At 35.5% G+C, this 24,198-nt stretch overlaps 1 protein-coding gene and 1 long non-coding RNA gene across 2 annotated transcripts in view; one reads left to right on the forward strand and one right to left on the reverse strand.

Moving 5' to 3' along the window:
* The window catches only part of LOC139978049 (uncharacterized), a 294,882-nt gene that overhangs the window by 85,766 nt on the left and 184,918 nt on the right, over positions 1-24,198 (reverse strand). The window lies entirely within an intron of this gene.
* On the forward strand, positions 11,792-16,148 carry LOC139978058 (uncharacterized). The gene is made up of 3 exons (XR_011796890.1): positions 11,792-11,927; positions 12,818-12,967; positions 14,900-16,148. It is a non-coding gene; the product is annotated as an uncharacterized lncRNA (long non-coding RNA).

Here is a 24,198-nt window from a genome sequence, read left to right on the forward strand (position 1 = left end):
TTCATGTTATTAAGTCTGTGAATCTTACAATGACGAGTCTGTCTCCTATATTAACTTAAGTGTGCTGAATACAGATGTGCGTTTACCCGCCAGGAATAGTATACTGCGATATTTGTGAAGGTATATCACTCCAATCTATTTTTTTGCTTTGCCTTATTATATGTTTTTGAAACACAATTTCAACATCTCATGAAAATAACCTTTCTTTTCCTTTCAGGCCGGTTCTATGGTGGGAGAAATGGTAAGAGAAACAGGGAATCATGTTCCTGTTAATTAGCAACGGTAATTTATTAAGTTGTAAATGATGACAATACTGTTCTCATGTCAAGCTTAGGTGCGTCTTAAATATCTTCCTTCTGCACACAGTCAAAGCAAAGCTAAAAAAAACAGCTAAACAAAAGAAACGGATACTACAAGATTTAATCCGATGACGTTGTGTGTTAGAAGACTCACACAATATTCGAATATATCTTTCAAAAAGTCATCTGTCAACCCCCTCCCCCCCCCTCCAGCAGGTTCTTACTGATTATTTTATTTCACTCTGCTAATGTGCAAATTATAATTCGTTGCTAGTTCAAAAAGTATCAAAGAAGCTAGTTTAAAATGTTATTGAGCGATATGCTTCCCAAATTTGTGCCAGTTCAAAGCCTCAAGTAACATTTCGAGAAGGTTTACGCTGGTTCTTATCTCCATTAATTAAGTATATATTTAGCACACCTTGTTACTGTTAATTTTTTACGGTGGTTTATAGTCGTTTTTTCAAAGGCCAAGTTCTGAATATTGTACCAACTCTTTCTATAGTTAGTCAAAATGAGCTAGGAATGAATTAGAATTACACTTTATTTTTTTCCCTCGACATGAAATTTTATTTGGGAATATTCAATGATAACATTAATTGTTATCATGTCGTTGCCTAAACTTATGTACAAACATATGACACCTATAACACCAACTGATAAGGTTCCATTCTGCTTTTCATTTTACATTTTATTTTGCTCTTTTACATTGTATGTAGTGAAAACCTGGCTGATCCAGCTAACAAATAACGTTCTTATTGGCATTAAGCATCGAATAATGTAAACGTTTGTCCAGAATGAACAGAAGTTTCAATTCTGTTCCAATTCGACGGTAGCTTGCACCTGCAGCTAGGACATAATAATGATACAAAAGCATTGTTTATTAGAAATTATACTAATGTATATTAGGTGTGTACTCATCATGCAGGCGGCGGATGAATTGACATATTTCAAATGAAAGGCAGAAACTAGCGGCTTGTAGTTCGATTGTTTTAAGGCTGATGTATGTATTCATGTTATTAAGTCTGTGAATCATTCAGTGACGATTCTGTCTCCTATATTGACTTTAGTGTGCTCAATGCAGATGTGCGTTTACCCGCCAGGTATAGTTTACTGCTATATTTGCGAATGTATATCATTCTAATTTATATATTTTTTGCTTCGCCTTATGATATCTTTTTGAAACACAAATTTAACATCTCATGACAATAACCTTTCTCTTCTTTTCAGGTACCTTACTTCATGGATAGGCTAAAGGCATCAATAGTAAGAGAGACAGGGATTCATGTTCCTGTTAATAAGTAATGGTAATTTATTAACAGGAAGGCGGTGTTACTATGTAAAAAAGAAATAACAGTATGAGACTTTGATTCTGATCAGGAAGGAAAGATTTATAACTGATGTGTAAAGAACAGGAAACGAAGATAAACCAGTTACAAATGTTTATCTCGGAATGATGATACTTCTGTTCTCAATGTCAAGTTGAGGTGCGGCTTAAATATCTTCGTTCCGTACACAGTCAAAGACAAGCTTAACAAAGAAACTGATAGACTTTATAATACTACAAGATTTATTCCGATGATGTGGTGTGTTAGAAGACTCACACAATATTCGAATATATCTTTAAAAAATTCATTCCTCACCCTCCCCCCCCCCCCAGCAGATGCCTACTGATTATTTTATTTCACTCTTCTGTTGTACAAATTATAAATCGTTACTAGATCAAAAAGTATCAAAAAAGCTTTGTTTTAATGTTAAGTAAATCCTTAGTTGTCTTCGCAAAACAAATGTTCACTGGTTATTGACTGTGAAAGGAACTGAAAAAAAAACACATTTTAAAAGTCTCTTGTAGTGTTGCATAAGAAAAGTAATATATTAACATCAGTCAATGCCATATAACGATTCAACAGTGTTACCGTAGTGTAACAATTTGCTCTACATACAAAGGGCTTACTCTATAAATATATACTCAACTCTCCCATATCTCTACTGAGGGAGAGGGGGTAACCAATATGCTGCTTTGTAGGGTAATCAAATTAGTTCTTTTTTTACACTAAAATGATCCAACAACGATGTTCTGTTTTCTATCTTTGAATACTTCCCTCTTTCATGATATCCATCTGATCATCTCAGTGAGAAGTTCATCATTATGACGTCACACAGTTTGTTAGAAATGGCTTAAGACTGTACTGTCTTCCATTTAAAGCTGATGTACGTATTCATGTTATTGAGTCTGTGAATCTTACAGTGACAAGTCTGTCTCCTATATTTACTTAAGTGTGCTTAATACAGATGTGTATTTACCCGCCAGGTATAGTTTACTACGATATTTTTTGAAAATATATCATTCTAATTTATTTTGATTTTGCTTCGCCTTATGATCTGTTTTTGAAACACAATTTCAACATCTTATAAATAGTTACAAAATTATCTCTCGAAATGATGATAGCACTGTTCTCATGTCAAGTTTAGGTGCGGCTTAAATATCTTCCTTCCGCACACAGTCAAAGCAAAGCTTAAAAAAACAGCTCAACAAAAGAAACGGATACTACAAGATTTAATCCGATGATGTTGTGTGTTAGAAGACTCACACAATATTCGAAATATATCTTTTAAAAAGTCATCTGTCAAAACCCTACCCACCCCCCCCCCTTTCAGCAGGTGCTTACTTATTATTTTATTTCACTCTGCTACTGTGCAAATTATAATTCGTTGCTAGTTCAAAAAGTATCAAAGAAACTAATTAAAAATATTATTGAGCGATATGCTTCCCAAATTTGTGCTAGTTCAAAGCTTCAAGTAACAGTTTGAGAAGGTTTACGCTGGTTCTTATCTGCATGAATTGATTATATTTTTAGCACAACCTGTTACTGTTAATTTTTTACGGTGGTTTATAGTCGTTTTTTTTTCAATATGATTGCCAAGTTCTGAATATTGTACCAACCTTTTCTAATGTTAGTCAAAATGAGCTAGCAATGAATTAGAATTACACATTATTTTTTCCCTCGACATGAAATATTATTTTGGAATATTCAATGAAAACATTAATTTTTATCATGTCGTTGTCTAAACTAATTTACAAACAGATCACACCTATAACACCAACTGAGAAGGTTCCATTCTGCTTTTTTATTTCATATTTTGTTTGGCTTTTTTACATTGTATATAGTGAAAACCTAATGCAGCTAACAAATAACGTTGTTATGGGCGTTAGACGTCGAATAATGTCAACGATTGTCCAGAATGAACATAAGTGTTGATTTCAAGACACGTTTAAATTCTGTTTAAATTCGACGGTAGCCTGCACGTGCAGCTAGGACGTAATAATGCTACATAAAGCATTGTTTATAAGAAATTATACTAATGAAAATTGGGTGTGTACTCACCATGCAGGCGACAGATGAGTTGACATATTTTTCATCAAAGGCAGAAAACTAGCGGCTTGTAGTTCCAATGTTTTTAAAATGATGCATGTATTAATGTTATTAAGTCTGCGAATCTTTCATTGACGTCCCACAGTTTGTTATGAATGGCTTAAGACTGTACTGTCTTCCCTGTATAGCTGATGTATGTATTCATGCTATTAAGTCTGTGAATCTTACAGTGACGAAACTGTCTCCTATATTGACTTAAGTGTGGTCAATGCAGATGTGCGTTTACCCGCCAGGAAAAGTTTACTGGGATATTTGTGAAGATATATCATTTTAATTTATTTTGGTTGTTTCGCCGTATTATATGTTTTTGAAACACAATTTCAACATCTCATGAAAATAACCTTTCTCTTCTTTCAGACCGGTGACAGTTCGGGAGAAGAGGTAAGAGAAACAGGGATTCATGTTCCTGTTAATTAGTAGTGGTAATTTATCAACAGCGAAGGCGGTGTTACTATGTAACAAAGAAATAACAGTATTAGACTTTGATTCGCATAAGGGAGGAAAAATTTATAACTGATGTGTTAAGAACAGGAAACGAAGATAAACCAGTTACAAATTAATATCTCGATATGTCGAAATATCTCGAAATGTTCTCAATGTCAAGTTAAGTTGCGGCTTGAATTTCTTTCTTCCACAAACAGTCAAAGAAAAGCTTAACAAAGAAACGGATATACTTTTAAATACTACAAGATTTAGTCTGATGACGTGGTGTGTTAGAAGACTCACACAATATTCGACTCTATCTTTAAAGTAATCATCTGTCAACCCTCCTAACTAGCAGATGCTTAATGATTACTTTATTTAACTCTGCTGATGTGCCAATCATAATTTGTCACTAGTTCAACAAGTTCAAAGAAGCTATTTTTAAATTACTTATTAGTAAATCCTTAGTTCATTCATTTTTTTCGCGAAACAAATTATCACAGGTCTTTACTGTGAAAGGAACTGACAAAAAAAAAACCTTTTAAAAGTCACTTATACTGTTGCAAAATAAAAGTGATATATTAACATCATTAAATGTCATATGATGATGCAAAAGTGTTTCCGTAGTGTAAATAAATTCTCTCAACACAAAGGGCTAACCCTTAAAGGCTATACTCGGTATACGATGCCATAAAGTTTGCATGTAAACATCATCACATACCCGTCAAAGAGGAACACATTAGTTAATGAAATTGAAGATATAAACTGGTCCGTCTACTGTTAATGTTAGTATAAAACAGCGGCCAGTTTCACCCGTCAACGTACGGATTGCCTCAGTTTCGTTTTGAATTAGTAACCGCTATACTGATACAGAGAAACTAACAATATAGTAAGAAATAAAAAGTAGGTAATTCGTGTTTCGTGAGACATTCATTCAATTCTTTCAGAATAGAGACATCATTATAAAAATACACACACCTCTCACAGTTTTTCTTTAATTCTGCAACTCCTGTGGGGAACGTTGGATTCATGTCCACTCAAAACAAAACAGCGAAAATTGAGCAACTAAAAACAATATCTGTCAAATAATTTTCAACACGTGACACCAAACCTGCTTTTAGTTCGAATTTTCTACAATGTGCGACATTATCAACTCTCTTGATAAATCGATGTTATCAAAACTACGTCAAACTTCTCATTCCATTCCATTCCATTCTCTTCTCATTTCATTCTTTTTACTCATGTCATTCAATTCTCTTGTCATTCTTTTCGCTCATTCCATTTTCCTCTCATTCCATTCTTTTCACTCATTTCATTTCATTCTCTTCTCATTCTCTCTTTACCCCATTCTTCTTTCTTGCTCGTGCTCGTATTTATGTGCCTCAAAGTTACTAGCTGATGTCAAGAACTGTCTGAAAATTGTGCCGCTTTCGGGGGCTTCGCCGCACCCCTGTACTCTCAGCAAATAACAGGGTACAAAATTTCTCAACGACTGTAATTAGCCTATAAAGCAATCATTCCTTTTTGTTCCCGATGCTTTGCATCCATCGGAACCTGTGCAGTCAAATTTGCTTATGTGTGGGTGCGTATGCGTGTGTACTTAATAAGGGATATGTCCCTTGGTTCCTATGCAACTAACTTGCAACACGCAGCTTATTCAGATTCAGATTCTCTTTATTGTATCCCAAGCTGGGCAATTGATTGCTCATAATATAAAACATACGTACAGTACATAAAATACACACAAAATATATCAGACTCTCAAATACTAAGACATAAGACTTAAAACAAAGCAGGCAAGATACGTAAAAACGGTAAAATACAAAATACAGTAAAACAGCACCAGAGATACTTGTGAAACATTGGATTGCACAATGAGCAAGATTACTGACCTAACGAGTAAAATATTCATTATGAAGTTGAATACAACGAGGAATAAAGGAGGATTTGTAACGATTCGTAACGGCACGGGGTAGTCTCATCCGCCCACTGCGGGGTATTATTGCACTTTCCAAATTAATGTGTAGAGGGTGGCTACTGTTGTTGAGAACCCAAGGAAGTTTACTTTGAAGGTGAAGATGATATGAGGTGTTCACTGACTGCTGACGTTCGCCTAGGATGCGACTGACTTGGCTTATAATAGAATCTATCCGTTTTCTGTCGGTACCATTGACGTAACCTCCCCAACAATTAATGCAATATGACAACACACTGAAAATCACAGAATTGTAGAAAATAGAAAGAATGTTTCTACTGATGTTGAAGGTGTTTAATATCCGCAAGCAATAGAGTCTTGGACTGATCCGTCTTACCAAATAATCAATGTGGTCATGCCAATTCAGCTGATCATCCAAAACTACGCCAAGGTACTTATAGGACGAGACACGGTTTACAGCCAGTTCTTTGATAACAACAGGAGGAGGTTCATGATCTCCTTTCCTAAAATCAATCACCATTTCCTTTGTCTTCTCCACGTTAAGCTCAAGGAAATTTTGATCACAGTAGTCTACAAACCAATTGATTTGAGACAAATATTCACCTCCATCATCTCTTGTAATCAAACCCACTAATGCAGTATCATCAGCAAATTTAATTAGTGGGCAGCTGTCATGTGATGATCTAGCATCTGAAGTATAAACAGTGAATAAACGGGGCAAGAACAGTTCCCTGTGGTGCACCAGTGCTCGACACTAATGTGTTGGACACACAGTTGGACTGGTTGATCCTGACATACTGCGACCGATTAGTGAGATAATTGAATAACCATGTGACCAGGTTATGCGGGACGTTCATGTTTAGCAACTTATGTACCAAAACATGTGGTTAGATCGTGTTGAATGCAGAGGAAAAGTCAAAATACGTAATTCTAGCAGAATGACCTGCATTTGACTTTTCCAGATGGGAATACACTTTCTCTAAGCAATAAAGAATTGCGTCCTCAGTATTGCGCTTTGCACGATAAGCAAATTGCAGCGGATCAAGGTGTTCACTCACTAAGGGTTTCATGTACCTTAACACAATGCGCTCGCAGGATTTCATCGCAACAGAAGTCAGGGCCACGGGCCGGAGGTCATTCATGCATGTGATGTTTGCCTTCTTTGGCACAGGAATGATACATGACTGTTTCCACAATGCGGGAATTGTTTTCAACTTGATAATAATCATAAGTATCGTATGAACGGGTAATAATTGTGCAATCAAAGTTACAAAATTGAGCGGTGAGTTAAATTTCGTACACAATTAGGTATCGTATATACTATTTGATTGATGTACATATTTTGCACTTTTTACGCAATTCGGAACAAATGTAGTTCACTCTTTAGATTTAAATACCGAAATGGGGAAGTGAACTTATTAAATCTGTTTTCTGCTTGTAAGTATTGAAAAAGATACTTTGATAGGAAATTCAAATTTAAATTTAAATTTCAGATTCTCGTTTGCTTTCATTTTGTAAGTTTCTCTTGATGTTACAGCTGTATCCAATGCTTGAATTGTGCTTTTACCTATTAGATACTGTTTCCAAGACGAATAAGTTTGCCCAACCTGCATGAACGAACATACAAAACAGGTATGTAGTTTAAACCACTATACTTTGAAAATCATACTTTGGAAAAGTCATTCCGAAGAGTATACACTACAAAGTTTCGGACCATGCAAGTTCGGATCTGACTTTCCAATGATAGAAATCTCAAAAAGAGAAATGAGATTAAAACGGCATGGGTAATCCAGCCATGCATTACCCCCCACCCCCTCCCTCTTTTTTAAATTTTTTTCTTTAACTTAAATGAGCATGTGTATTTGTATTTTAAGTAATTGTTTTTTTCTTCAAATTCTTCTCCGTATTTCTTTGTTAAATTCATTGCCTACCTCTTCACCACCAAACCAGAGATGAGAAAGGACACAATGGAAGTTGGAGAAAACGAGACGTTCTTATCAGAAAGAAGAGAATTGGAAGAAGAACGTGTAAGTTTTCGGTAATAATAGCACTTCGAGAAACATATCCTTTATTCATTCGAAAAAGTGAAAAAATGACAATATATTGCCAGTAAATCTTTATTACAATCAGTTTTTTGAAGGAGATAAGAACGTACTCCTATTATTTTACATCTAAGGCAAACCACTTTTGGTGATACTAGTGATTTGTAGCTGAATTTATCACAAAAACGTATAATACGAGCAATAAATCATTGTACAGTATCAATGAGAACCGTTTGTTTTATAATCGGTGGGGCTTATACAGCACGAATGTCACTTCTGTTACCTCAATAATATATCCTGGTATAATTGTTCCTTTCTTTCACCCATGCGAATGTGACGTCTGCAGATGAAGTATCAACTCGTACAGGCGAGAACTTTAAGAAGGACGAAGGTAATTGTGTATTAAACTGCTAACGGTTGTAAAGACATGTATTACAGGACTAAAGAACTGAATTGGTATCTGCTTATCATAGTATACACCATTTGTTTTGAGAATCTTTTGCGATTGTATTGAAAGCAATGGAACAAATTAAGGAATCGTCAACGGTACTAAGCCAAACATTATTCCGTTAAATGACGACAGAGCAATCAAATGATGGAAACAAGACGGATCTCTTTACATTTACATATAGGTCACGGATTGGGTACGATCTCGGTCCACGTGTAAAGTATGAACCATCAATAATTGCGCAATCGAGGACTAAATATAAAAAGAGAAAGTTAAACATGAATATCGATAAATCAGTGAAAACTTAATAGAAACAACAGTCTGTTAAATATAAAAAAATCCTTTGTCAACATATTTCTTTTTTTTCTTTCTTTTTCTCTTCGTTAGGTGATTCTCTTTCCATGAGAGCAGAATCAATGATCGGCAAAGACGGTGGAACGCTGGAGATTCCAAATACCGGTGTCAGTTTAAAAATACCTCCCGGTGCTCTGCAACGTGATTATTCTATCCAAATGCGAATAATTCCACATCATTATCTGGATGAAACAGTCTTATCGTTTGCTAGTAACTCATCAGTAGTGGTGGAACTCCTTCCCAATAACGTTAAGTTTGTAAAACCAGCAACATTGACATTACCTCACTGTTTGGTTCTCAAGGAAAGATGTGAATGGAAAGCAAAGGTATACAGCAGTCACCATAAAGAAGGTAGATTATTATTTTTTCTTTTAACAATAAAATGGTGTGACCCCATGAATGAATGACTGCGGCATATTCTGGGTTGCAAATGATACAGCGAAATGTTACATGTACTCATTCACCAACGTTACAATCACGTTACATGAATAGCCTGTGATTATTCTTATCATTGAAAGATTTATAAAGCATCAAAGTCAAAACCAAACTAAACAAAATCAAAGCAGTAAGATAGACAAACGCAAGAGCAAATAATAAAGACTAAAAAAAAAAAGTTTTTAACCTCTTCATAAAAATTTAAAATGTGTCACTACTACATATTTAATCAGGCAAACTATTCTAGAGTTTAAAAGCAATAATGCAAAAAGCGCGTTCTCCTAACTTAGAGTGAACCCTAGAACATAGAGATCAGAACGATTAGATGACCGAGTGAATAAAGCCACCGGTCCTAATGGACAGCAAATCCTAAAGATAGCAAGGTCCCATCTCCTTAGGGAAGCGTAAGAACCTTAAATTGTATTCGGTAATTGATATGCAACCAGTGAATATGTTGCAGGATGCGTGCTAGATGGTATATAAATAAACCTCTTACACTAGTAATAGCAGCATTATGTACACGTTGTAGCTTATTGATAAGATAATTAGGTAATCCACTGTATAAACAAGAGCACTGTATAAACAAGAGCATGAGTGAAGGGAACGGCAAGACTGAAACCTGAGATATTAACCAAAAGCAATTTGACATATCTTATTCATTTTTAAGTTTATGCGTAAGTGCATACGTAAGTGAATACGCGTTGCGTTGTAACATAAGTGATTACGTTAGTGAATACGAGTTGCGTTGAACGTTTCTAAAGAAAGAGGGAAAATGTTTTATTCTAGGTAATGCTCTCAGTTTTACAATCAGGACCTTTCTCCGGTGTTCAATTCTACTTTTATTTTTTGTAAAAGTAAGTTGCCCTGACGTTTCGATCCTAGCAGGATCTTCTTCAGATGCTAAATGACAAGTAACAGTAATAGAAGGGACAAAAACACGCACAGAATACATACAGGTTTATGAGCATGGTGAACACAAAGAGATAGATGTAAGGGGATTAGTAGACAAGTGATGGAGAGAAGAAAGAAAGAAACCAACAGGGGAAGCGGAGAGGTGGGAGATAAACAGTGGAGGGACAAAGAGAGGATTAAGGGAAGGGTGTAGGGAATAAACTGAAGAAGGAAAAAGATAGAAAGGTGTAGAGAAAATGGGGTGAGGAGAGCTGTGAGTAGAGGAGTGATGGAGGGGGACAGTCGGAGATGGAGGGGCAGAAGAAAAGATAGTCATGTCCTTCCTGAATGTTCAGCCCATGAGGTTGAATGGTGCGAAGGCGAGCCTCTCTGTGCTGATTCGTACTATGTCAGGGCGGCTACTTAAGGATTCATTCCCCTGTAGGGACATGTCGTTAATGGTATGGTTGGGAAGGTTGAAGTGTTCTCCAACTGGGTTCTCAGTCTTCATGGTGTTGACTGTGGATCTGTGACCATAGAATCGCTTCTTGAGGGTGGTTTTGGTTTCGCCAACATATTGGATGCGGCAAACTCTACAAGAGATCAGATAGATGACATTAGTGGTTGTACAAGTAATGTCACCTTTAGTCTTGTGTTTGAGTTGCATGCTGTGGCTGGTGATGGCATTAGATTAAACAATGTGGTGGCTGCAGATGATGCATCTCGAAATACGATCACATTTGAAAGTACCATGCTGAATGGGTGTAGGGTTAGAAGTTAGAGGTGAAACAGCAGCACGCACAAGAAGGTCTCGTAGGTTGCGTGGACGTCTGCAGGCGATGGTGGTTTTTTCAGGGACGGCTCGTTGGAGTCTTTCTGAAGTGAGGAGAATGCTGTGGCTGTTAGAGGTGATTTGCTAAAGAGGAGGAAGATTTGGGTGGAAAGTATCAACCAGGGGGAGCTTGTTGTCGCAATCTCGTCCCTTTTTGTCCTTCACTGCCAAAGTTAAGCCTCTAGACAACTGTCCATTTCTAACGGTGGCATAGTAATATTTAAATTCGTTAGTAGCTTTTATCAGTAAAAGTTTTTCTATTATTATGAGAATCTGAGATACCATGTAGACAATCAACGTTCAAGCTGACTTTGCTTCAGTGCCGCAAGCTATGCATTTCTATTATGAGAGTTAAAAGTAGCAAAAAAATTGGTGCAGGAAAAATAACTCTTCATTATTAATAATGTTGGTTTATATTAATGTGTATCTAATGAAAACTAATTAGGACCATTAACATCTTACTATTCACATATATATATATATGTAATAGTGAGCAAAGACGGCTCTAATCTAAACAGTACACTTCGGGTTTTACCGTTTTGTAATAGGCTATTGTTGTACAGATACAGTCAATATTATCTGGAAGGGATATGGCTTCTACCATCTAACCTTAACCATTCTCTGATTCACTACAAAAACCTTTATCAATGACATTGTTTCACAACTTTACACCGTCTATTCTCTCTGTACACTCTCAAAAGTTTCTCAAATTGAATCCTGCCATTGTGTTGCATCAGAAACCCGCCGTATTTTTTAAAGAAGGGCAATTGCATCTGACAGTTTTGCTTGAAAAAGTATCACCTATTTGGACATATAACGAAGAAGAAACTGCACAGGTTGGTTGAAATAGTTTATTGTTAAATAAATCAGCTCATAACTATCATGTTATTAAGCTTGAATAATGTTTGTTTGTTTTATTCTATTACTTTATTACCAAAAAAAGCACATATTTGTAATAGAAAATGTAACATAATCTTACTGAATCATCAATTAACATACAAACTAGTGAATGACACTCATTGTTTGTAGGGAAGTAACTACAGTCTGCACAAAACGTTGCACAAATAATGAAATTAAAGTATTTCTATTGTGACCACCACATCCATCAATTTTTAATTTTCCGTGCCTATGGAAGAAATGGCTTTATCAAACTTTTAGTCTAATGATCCCGTGATGACAGTTTTCCTTCAAAAAAATGTTCTTCAAACGTATCGTATATGGCATTCTGCTTGTAAGTTTAACACTAAGCTTATTGCAGGTTCGGTTTCCATCAACTGTGCAAAAATAAGGCAGAAGTCTTGGTAAAATAGGCTTGAGTCCTATACTGGAGATGCAATGTTACCCCGTAGTTATTTAATAGTAGATCCGTTTAAATTACTTTCAAAGTAAAATAAGTATTACTTTATACAATTACCTGCGGTTTTGCCAAGAAGATTGATGATGTCATTATGCGAAAGAATTTGTCTCTACAAATGTATTGATAAAACCCCGAATTTGCATTAATACTGTCGTCTATATTTCCTCTAAAGAACTCAGACCAAGGAATAGAAATAATGACCAAGAATCTTGCAAATATCAAGCAACCCGCAACCTAGAAACATGTCAAAAGTGACTACTATATAGGCCTACATGTTCATAAGTGTACTTTGATTTCCCAAATAATTTAAAGTATGTTGAATTCAATTAATGATAACTTCATGTAACATCTGCTTATTTGCCTTTAAAGATGATCAATTTTAGCACAGTTGCGTTTATGGGAGGAAGTTTCTGTACGTTTATCCTGAATAAGATGGCCTCCGACGAAACAGACGGATGCGCATGTTTCTTCAAAGCTGGCCAAGGGTCGGATCTTGTGAAGTTAAAGTTCTCACTAAAGGTAAGTTGCTCCGCTGTCGTTATTGTTTTTTTTTCTAATATATGTTGAGGCTTTTAGCAAAGTGTATCCTTCTATGTTCAATGTTTTACTTATTTTTAATATCGGATTACAAACGGTGTACATTTAACGGCAGCTGCAGATATGTCATCTGTATTTGTTCTCTCACAACTCCAATTCTCACGATGTTCAATGTTGTATGTGTGTAGTCTATTTATGTATGTGTGTATGTATTATGTATGCGCGTATGTATATGTGTGTCTAAGGTGTAAACAAAATAAATAGAATGAGACATCAATTTTAGACTAACGCTACATCTCTATAATTTATTAACCGTCCTTCTGACTTAAAGGTAAAATTACTTTAGAAATACAAAAGGAAAATCCGAACAAATAAAACAGTTATCAAAACAGCTATCGCCTTTGTTCTTCCATTCAAATTTAAACAATAGTGTTCTTTGTGACCCTTGTAATGCACCATGTACAAAACAAGGACATTCTACACCCAGGTCAAAGGTACCTGGTTTGTAACCATTGGCAGTTTTTTTTTCTGCCACGAGACGTCTACGAATGCCTTGAGATGATACTTCATTACACTCTTATTGATCGTTGGGTGCTTTGAACGGAGAATATGTAGCTTTTCTTCCACGCATAGATTACACATATTCGATACGTGCTTCCTTGTGTTCGAAAGTTTTTAGGGTTTCCCAGGTTACAGTGCAGTTTTTCTGCTTTCTCTTAAGTGCCAATATATACAACGATAACTGCAGATAACAAACCAACCTCGTACATAGGTCTTCAGGGGCCCCATTTGCAAAGCCAGATACTATATACACACCCAATCCTTTAGAAATCAGAGATATGAGAAAGAAACCAAATTGTCTAAATATTAACGGGGATTTTAAGCGTTGTAGAGCAGTTGCCAATCGATGAATAAGCTGGAGCTGAAGGAAGAGGGATGTAGTATAACAAGTTCAAATTCTGGTAATGTAAGAACAACAAGGGAATAATACAAGTGAATAATATGTTTTCAAACATCTACAATGTGATCATCGAGGCACGGTGTATATTTCTTTATTTTCACTAATCATATTGAGTAAAGCAATGCATCATGACTTCATTTTGTGCTATAATGTTTTGACACCCAAAATATTGATTGCAGTTTATTGGTTACCAAAGGGAAATAACTTTGCAGACTTATGCAGGGAAGCTTCTCCTTATAGAAATTAACAGCAATATCATATTTTCAACCACACAAGCTTTTGACCCTACATGCATGCGGTAACCACTGTTTATTGAAGCAGATCTTTCAAATGTATCGTATGCTAAGGTATGATAAGATACAAGCAATCAATACTGTGGCATGTGCTGCCATGTTGCTGGTGGAACTGGCACATTTTAGTGGGCAATATTGCAGTAATAACTTGTTTACCTAACAGACTGTAATTAATGGTGCTGCACTAATGGTTGCTTAATGATGCAAAGGTGACTATCATATTTGATACCGTTGAGGTAGGGATATGTGAGGTTCAGTTTTGATGCAAGTCAGGATGAAGTCTGCCATTTTGTATATATGTTTTCTTCTCATGCCGTTTAACTGCTTTAAGCGCCAACATGGAATGCCCCCAAAAAATGAAAGCTAGGCCACCATACCCCCCCCCCCACAAAAAAAAGCGTTACTACGATATGATTATTATTTTTCACTAGACTATGTGCTATAGTTTAGCAGTGACGCCATGGTGCATGGCACGTTGCATATAAATGACTTAAATAACATACTACAGACTACATAATGTACTGATAAATCAATCTTCTGTTTAAAACAAAAATATGTGGTTTAGTTCTTGAAGTATATACACATAAGAATGTCCATTACATCATGAAACCATGGGATGTCTCGAAATTAAAATAGTATTGATATGACATTAATTACAAGGAATCCAGTCAATCAAGAACTGAAGCAACCTTACCCTCGATGAGGTTTGCTACTGCAGGAGATACACACGAAGAACTTCCATCGACAATTGCACAAACCAAAGACAGTGATGTTAGTGATGAGTCTCTTCAGGTAACTGTTTGATCGTTGCTTTATTCTGCGAAGAGCTACTTCAACGGTAAAATTCAGCTTAATAGATTGTAATTTATTAAGTATTATCCAATTAGGCCTTCTCGAGAAGATAACGCGAAACTGTAAACCGAAACGAACCTTTATCGCGTATTTGTCTTCGGTATCATTATTGTAAGTAATTTCTTACTTATATTGATTTCATTCCGTTCTCAAGTGTTTTTTTCATGTCTTTGTCCCCATCAGCCTTAACTGCAAAATTCGTAAAGTGCTTTGCGCTGCTACCTACGAACACACTTCCGGGTCTCTGTGCACTGCCTCTTTATTCAGAATTGTTCATTTTGAACTAAAACATCTGCGTTTTGAATCGAGTTGTAAGTCGAGAGGAATGAAATTGGGTTCACACTCTGTCACAGTTACACTGAAATCAACTTGTGGGAACCTCCTCCCGACGCAGCATTTGGCCTTATTCTACGGGACGTGTCATCCACAGGCGATGAACACACAATGTTCATTCATTTGAGAAGAAATGTTAGCTTCCTCTCTCCTGCCCTGCACTGTGCCTGATACACAGCGTATTCTCTATATGTAGTTGTCACCGACGAGTACTTTTCAACTACTCATCCACCGGAGATGGCCCAGGAGTTTTGATCTCCTTCTTAATCTTCTGATCGATGTACCCCGAAAGTTACCGGACACCAACATCTCTCTTTTCATGACAGGGGAGGGTCTTTCATTCATACATCATATGATGAACCTACATGCCTAGCCGCTTTCACGGTAACCGTGAAAGCATACGTCATGTCAAAATTCTCTGCCAGTATAACGGCAGCAGCCCGGCAGTGTATTGCCGTTCAAACATATTTAAAGGATTCTACGGTCATTTCGTTGCTGCACTGTGCTAAACATAGGTATATTTTCGCAGATAAGGTATATAGGAAAGTGTATGATTTGCGTAGAGACATATAAGTATATGAAATCCCACATCAATTCTCAAAGCAAAAAGTTTTTTGGTTTAAATGAAGAATTAATTAGGATCATCTTCTCATATAATTTTATTCACGATGGTTCTCCAGAACATCAACAATATTTGATATGAGTGTACTATTTCTCTTATATTTCGTTTTCATAGGAATTGTCCCAAAAAATTGGCAAATTCTGGAGGGATGTTGGAAGGAATCTTAAGTTGACTGAAGAACAACTAAAAAACTACGAACAAAAGGGTTATCCAAATCTCAAGGAGAAAATATACCAAATGCTACTTGAGTGGAAACAGAAAAGAGCTAGCGCTGCAACTTATGTCGTTCTCGCAGATGCTTTGAGAAAAGCAGGAAGAGTTGATTTACAAGAATATTTGCTCAAAAAATATATGCCTACATGAGTTTAAATGTAGACAAAAGCCAATTCAAACAAGTAAAACAGAACCAGAGGAAGTAATCTACATCATAAGCATTCCATTGAAGAGTAGAATCTTGTATAAACTATCTTTTGTAGTACCCAGATTGACAAGTTCATTCATGTACCAAAGAATCCTTCCCTTTAAATTGTTACACAAGAAAACAGTATAATGCTGCCGCAGCGGTTCATCTAAACGGATTTAATTTTTCGTTGTGACTTTTCATGTTAAACTGAAAAGTGGAGTCATATGCCATTTGTTAATTTGAATTTTTGAGCAGGCTGCGATCTTTCATTGCGATATCTTGTGAAAGACTTGATGTCAATCATGTGGCTGCGAAAACCAGTTAAACCAGTAATGCAGGATTGAAATTGACTTCAACTAGCCTAATCGTGCTATATATTGATACTGAATAGGATACAGCACAATTTGTAATGGGATCAAGGCTGACCAAGAAAGACGTGGTTATGGGTAATCAATTAATGTTGTAAATTAAACAAAAACAATGAATGGATTAATACTTACATTATTTATTCCAATATTGAACTCAAAATTAAATAAAACTGTTAGCAAACTGCTTATCCACTAGAGAGCCTGTGTAAGACAATGTGTAAAAGTAAATTGACCTGACGTTTCGATCCTTGTAGAATCTTCTTCAGAGGCTAAATGACAAGTAACATACAGTAACAGAAGGGACAAACACACGTTCAGATCACAGACAGGTTGAAGAGCAGGGTGAACACAAAGAGATAGATGTAATATCTTGAAGATATATTCTGTACATATTTACTGACGATTTTGTATAGTCAAATTACAAACATGGTTTGGTAAACACTTTTTAGTGCAAGTTTTTATAATCTTTATATTCATTTTATATAAATAGCTAAAATTTCGTTTGTCTTGAAAGCAGGAAACGCCAATTCTGTGCGTTGTAGTAATTTCATAAAATATTCACACATTAACAATTTCCTTTTACAAGTGCATATCTGTCTTATTCTGTGGCGTCACATTTGATCAAACTTCGATAAAATTGCGTAATTGAATATCTAACATTAGGGCAAAGTCAGAGAGATCATCTTCACTGCAACCTATAATAAAACACTTTTACTTTCATCATTTCGATATAACCGTATAAACATCCGCTTTCTTTTAAGGTATTAGGGAGTTGCTCGGCACATTTATTCCAATTATCTACTTTATCCCAGACTTGTAGTACAGTTTTAGTACAAAAGCATGAGTAAGCTGCGCTAACAAAATTCCCCTTGGTATGAGTGGGATCAAAAGTTTTGGTGCAGCCACTTGGGTGGGCTTAGATGGTAAGTCGCCCAGTGAAAGGGATCTAAGGGGAAGAGTGTCCCGGTCTCTTTGAGAAATTTTGTTACAATGCTGTATTTTCTAATTTATTGTGCACAAGGAATTTTGTAATACCGTCTGCCATTGGGGCAGTGGGTAGGGTTGGGGGGAGGGGTAGTAAAGGATAAATCCTAAGTAGAAGTATACGTGATTGTGCCTCTAGGCACAAAGCACTAAGAGCAAGTAGAAGCAGTTTATCTTGCACTAGTATATATGACTATATAGGAATAAGGTTTCCCAAATGTATCGAGTACGAGTACAAAGCCACGAGTACAGGAACTACAGTACAGAAACTACAATACAGGAACTACAGTACATGATCTGCAGTAAACGAACTATAGTACAGGAACTATAGTACATTAACTACATTCCAGTAACTCTGCAAGTACGTACTAACTACAAGTCTGTTTTGTACACCCATATTATTCATGTTAGGGGAAATTGTTCATACCGCTAACACTAGTGAATAGGTTTAGGGTTCTTGTTGGAATCATCGACGATCCCGGTTTGCACATGCGCAGTTAAAGCCATGATGTAACCGTCTTAACCAGCAGCGTTTAAATAGAATCAATAAAAAGGTTGGTTACATACACGTTATAAACATGCCAAACATCGCTGATATCTCATCACACACTTGAGAAACACAGTAAGTAAGTTATATGCTGCAACAGGAAAAAAATGGGCGGGGATCTTATACATTATTAAAGATGTTTTTCTCTTTGAATGGTTGAAGTAGTACCGACACTCAAGTTAATGATACTTTGCTATATTGTATTGAAAAGTATGTATTCCTATGTAGGATTAGATAGTTGATAAGATCAAATTTATTTTCTTTTAAAGGTGGTTCATGTTAACTAGTCTTGCGATCTTGCAGTCTTATAGTCTTGCGGTCCGCTGAGTTGACATGCTGTATGCGGATTAAGACTATAACATTGTTTTGTAATTGACGTATTTTTTTGCTTTTTTTATTATTAAAGAAATTGTTATTAACTCTATTTAGCATAGAACAACAGTAACAACGTAGACAACAGTAAGCACACAATTTGTAGGACTACATCTCATAACGCTAATTATGGCATTAAAAGTAGTGATTCTTGAAAGGCTTAATGAAACTGATTGATAAGAAGAAGAAGAAACTTACTGGGTTTCTTTTATCTTTATTTTTTTACAATTTCAGTTTTTCATCACTTTTCCTTACAGAATCGGCGTTATTTCTACTATTTATATACTACATATACTATTTGTTTCTATTTTAAATTAACAACAACAAATATTAGGAATGGTTTTGTTCCTCTGTTTGTCTACAGGGTTTTATTTTTGGTGACTCCAAAACTAACTGCCTGGGGTCACGGGGGTATTCTTCCTTGCCAAAAGATGTGGTCTGGTCCACACTTTTAAGACGCCGGATACAGGTATCCTACCTTTGACACGTGCCAAAAGCTGAAAGGTTTGACTCCGCCTATAGCGACTACCTTGTGGGCGGTGATCTTCTGAAGCCTGTCCTAAAGCGTACTATATCAGTGTCAGTTAGCATAAAGGGGGTATGATTCACTGGATAAGTATCCAAGGGGGTGTAGTTATTTTCATATGTGCATTTCTTTTACGTTTTCTTTTACCAATAATCATTGAAATATCTCGTGCCAATAAATCCATGAGAATTAAAAGCAGAGTGTTTGCGTGGTTTCTTGATTATCAATTGAGCGTTACTTTCTAGAAAGGGTCACTATGTGTCACTTGTGACATTTCTGGTGGAAGTGCAGGGCACATTGCCCAATTTTTCAAAGAGTGACCATTGCAAGGAGAGTAACAGTTCTAATTGATGATCATTTGTGTTGTTGTTTATGGTGGTGGTGGTATTGGAAGTAGTATATAGCAGTAGTAACAATAAAAATAGTTATAATAAATTCTGAGTACTTGGGATTATACATCGATGACAGATTTACCTTATCTTGCCTAACAATGTATTGGGTGGTTTCAATAGCTGTTACATTATGCCATGAAACTTGTATCCATCTAATTTTATTGTAAAATCCCGTCTGAAGGCGCAATCCTTAAAATTGGGGTTGGCGAAGAGAGCTTCGACAAAAACATGGCAATGGGTAAGATATAAGTGCTCGTTGCACATTGGTATCGTTTATTCAAACCTCTTTAGCATACAAGGGTCATTAAATATATTGTGCTTACAATATACGGCTCTTATAGTTTTCCTTACGTAACGCAGAATGTTTACTGTTAACGCAAGAACGCAATACCACAACGCGGCGTCTAAACTTTGCGCACAACACGGCGCTACCCGCAGAGTACAGATATGAACTCAGATTTAAGGCTACAGAGTTAACTCTACGGTGTCAATAACGCCGTTAAGCGATGTAAATACACTAAGAAACAATCGATGGACTAAATGACCGCAATGTGGATCATTCAATCTAGTTTTTTTTTTTCTGATAGCTGAACTAGGTCTCATGCACTCATGCTGCTTATTACAGACTGACTGAACTATATCCATCAACCGCAGAACACTAGCTGGTACTTACAATCGTAGGTACAGTTTCACGCAGTTCTGAGCGCAACTAATTAATGTTAATATCGTGAATGTTAATAATCGGTGAATAACGTCAATCCTAAATAACTAGGCGTACTCTACCTCAGTGCAATAGTGCAGTTTACTAACAACTCATAAGACTCACAATGTATTAAATATTATTATGAACACTTACAATACATACGAACATTTAGACACGGCGCCGTGGTATTAGAAACATAACCAACTTGATTGATAGAAATGATAGGATAACGTACCGTACGTAGACTTGCATCTCGTCTTGTATGAGATTTTGTCAAAGAGCGCCAAACTGCACGTTACAATCAGCTTATTTTATATTAGTCTGAGCATTGGCCTATGTTTACGCGTGCGAGAAGTTCCTAATTCTAAGAACACGCTTCTGAGTTTCGGTCACCAGTCTTCCGGAGACCGGAAAGCCCAACTCTTTGAACAAAGGCCATGAGCACGGTTGTTTACGTCATCGAAAACAACTTAGGGGGATAACGGGGATTTCCAAGAAAGAATTGCAACATTACTTCAAGCTTAAACAGTTAATTCAGCGTAAACAATAACTTACAAAAGTTAAAATATTAGTTCAGTTATATTATCTTTACCTGCAACCAGGGAGGTCTGCTGCGACTTTGCAACAATTCTTCCTACGGTACTTCAAACTACAACAAACGTATTTGTGGTCAACCTAGCCATTTCCGATCTCATTTCTTGCGTGTTTATTTTATTTCATCTAGTAGCGTTGTTTAGCGTTAATTTATATATATATATATATATATTATATATATATATATATATATATATATATATATATAAATATATATATATATATATATATATATAAATATTTATATATATATATATATATATTTACATATATACATATATATACATATATATATATATACATATATATATATATATGTATGTATATATGTATATATGTATATATAAATATATATATATATATGTATATATATATATATATATATATATATATATATATATATATATATATATATATAATAAATATATACGTTATGTATCTTGTGCTTCCCAATCGCTACGAGAGTTCAAGAAAGAACTGTTCGAGGGCTCCGAAGCACTTCCCTTGGACCACGGAGAGGGGATCCATTATTATATACATATATACATATATATACATATATATATATACATATATTTATATATATATATATATATATGTATATATATATATATATATGTATATATGTATGTATATATGTATATATATATATATATATATATATATATACATATATATATATATATATATATATATATATATATATATATATATATATATATATATATATATATATATATATAATAAATATATATAATAAATATATACGTTATGTATCTTGTGCTTCCCAATCGCTACGAGAGTTCAAGAAAGATTTGGAACTGTTCGAGGGCTCCGAAGCACTTCCCTTGGACCACGGAGAGGGGATCCATTATGACCACCTTAACTCCCCGCCAATCTCCTCCTGATCGGAAATACGTCGCTCCTTGACCTCTGAGTATACAGTCGTTACAACAAGTTGCCAAGTGCTCACAACACGCGAATATGTTATAACCCCCTCCAACTCTTCAGCTGCCCAACCTTCCTCCCACTTCCCATAATTTCTTGAAAAAATTGTTGTGCATGTGGGCCTCCTGAAAATAGCGGATCTTTAGCAGTAGCCTATTGTTTTCAAGGAGGAATACATTTCGGTTCAGTTAACTAGTCTAAAATGAGTTTAAAGAAAGAAAGTCAAAATTATGGAATAATGGACCTTTGAAACACAAGAATCAAGCAGTTTCTCTACAAGGGTATGCTGTTAGTTATCATATTCAGGTACGGACGCAACCAGCTGTTTTATAATCAATGGCAACACATTAATGATTTCACTCTGTATGACAATTCAATTACCCATTGTAATGCATTGACCATTATTACACTAAATATATTACAAGTGAAGCAAATTTGGAGGAAAATGGATGAGTAGGGTTTTGTAACTTTATGGACATGACGTGTTAAACTTGAATACAAAGCTATCGACAAGAAGAAAACTACAAAATACAGCAAATTTACAAATAAACAACGTAAAAGCTGAGATGTCACTATGGTAATCGACTTCATTTAACTTATGCGACCAGGAGATCATTACTTAGACAAATATATAGTGATGTCTTGAATACACTGATCTGTATATTATATGACCCGAATTCATAAAAAACTTTCTAAAATCCCCAGAAGACTCTAAATTTTAATCATAAATGGTCAATATTGTCTCACTTACAGTAACACTCGAAGGTTTTACTGAACAGCTTTCGGAAGTACTTTTTGTTCCGTTCTGAACCATTAAAGTATTCCAAAATGTAGAGATTGGTTCACTTTATCTTGGCAGGTGAAAAAGAGTTTTATTTTTGCTTGATAAATTTTTGAAGCAAATGACCATTATTGGACTTTCTAGCATATTTTAAGGTTATACCTTTGACCTCTAGCAATTTATTCCACAAAATATAATAGACATTCAGACTTAAATAAGGTATAATTCAAGTTATTTACTGTAGTGACAGGATTTTTTTTTGAGAAAACGAACTGATTTAATTGTTTCACTGAAAATAATATTTAGTAATATAAACACATTTTCACATCTAGTATTTATCACTCGTCGAGTTCATTTTCTCTACTACACACTAGTACATCTAGTATGTATCACTAGACAAGTTTCGTGTTCTTCACTACACACTAGTACATTAAGTGTGTAGTACTAGTACTAGTCAAGTTTCGTGTTCTTTACTACACACTGGTACATGTAGTGTATGTCATTCGTCAAGTTTCGTGTTCTTTACTACACACTAGTACATCTAGTGTGTAGCAATAGTCAAGTTTCGTGTTCTTTACTACACACTGGTACACGTAGTATGTAGCAATAGTCAAGTTTCGTGTACTTTACTACACACTAGTACAGCTAGTACGTATCACTAGTCAAGTTTCGTGTTCTTTACTACACACTAGTACATCTAGTATTGACCACTAGTCAAGTTTCGTGTTCTTTACTACACACTAGTACAGCTAGTACGTATCACTAGTCAAGTTTCGTGTTCTTTACTACACACTAGTACATCTAGTATTGACCACTAGTCAAGTTTCGTGTTCTTTACTACACACTTGTACATCTAGTATGTATCACAAGTCAAGTTTCGTGTTCTTTACTACACACTTGTACATCTTGTATTTACCACTCGTCAAGTTTCGTGTTCTTTACTACACATTATAGTACATCTAGTATTGATCACTCGTCAAGTTTCGTGTTTTTTACTACACACTAGTGCATCTACTATTTATCATTATAATCAAGTTTTGTGTTTTTTACTACACACTAATACATCTACTATTTATCACTAGTTTCGTGTACTGGTGTACGTTTCATTAACAATTTATCATCCCTGCAGCAAGGCATGTTGGATAATAAGATGGAGGTGAGCTTAAACCTGATGCGTCGATTATTATATCTAATACGCCTTCTTTATTCATACATTTAAAAAAGGAAATACAGACCAGGGAAAATACGTCATGTAAGTAGGGTGAAAAATTTAGCCTATATGTTAATGTTTCTTTTGAACAGCAATTACAGCCTTTCACAAGGGTTGACACATTGGTGATCCTGATCGTCCTCAGTTGGGTAAATAGGACCTGGAAGATCAAAGTAGTGTAAAAGAGGGGGGAAATCGTCCTCTCTCGTTAAAAATACACAAAGCTTTTGTAAACTGTTCAATTTTTGACAGTAAATAGATAAAATTCATTTTTAAGATCAACCGGCTAATCTGTTCATATTTTGGACAGTTACCCGCTTATAG

Source organism: Apostichopus japonicus, chromosome 12 (genome assembly GCF_037975245.1).
Source record: "Apostichopus japonicus isolate 1M-3 chromosome 12, ASM3797524v1, whole genome shotgun sequence".
In the NCBI taxonomy this organism is placed as follows: Eukaryota; Metazoa; Echinodermata; class Holothuroidea; order Aspidochirotida; family Stichopodidae; genus Apostichopus; species Apostichopus japonicus.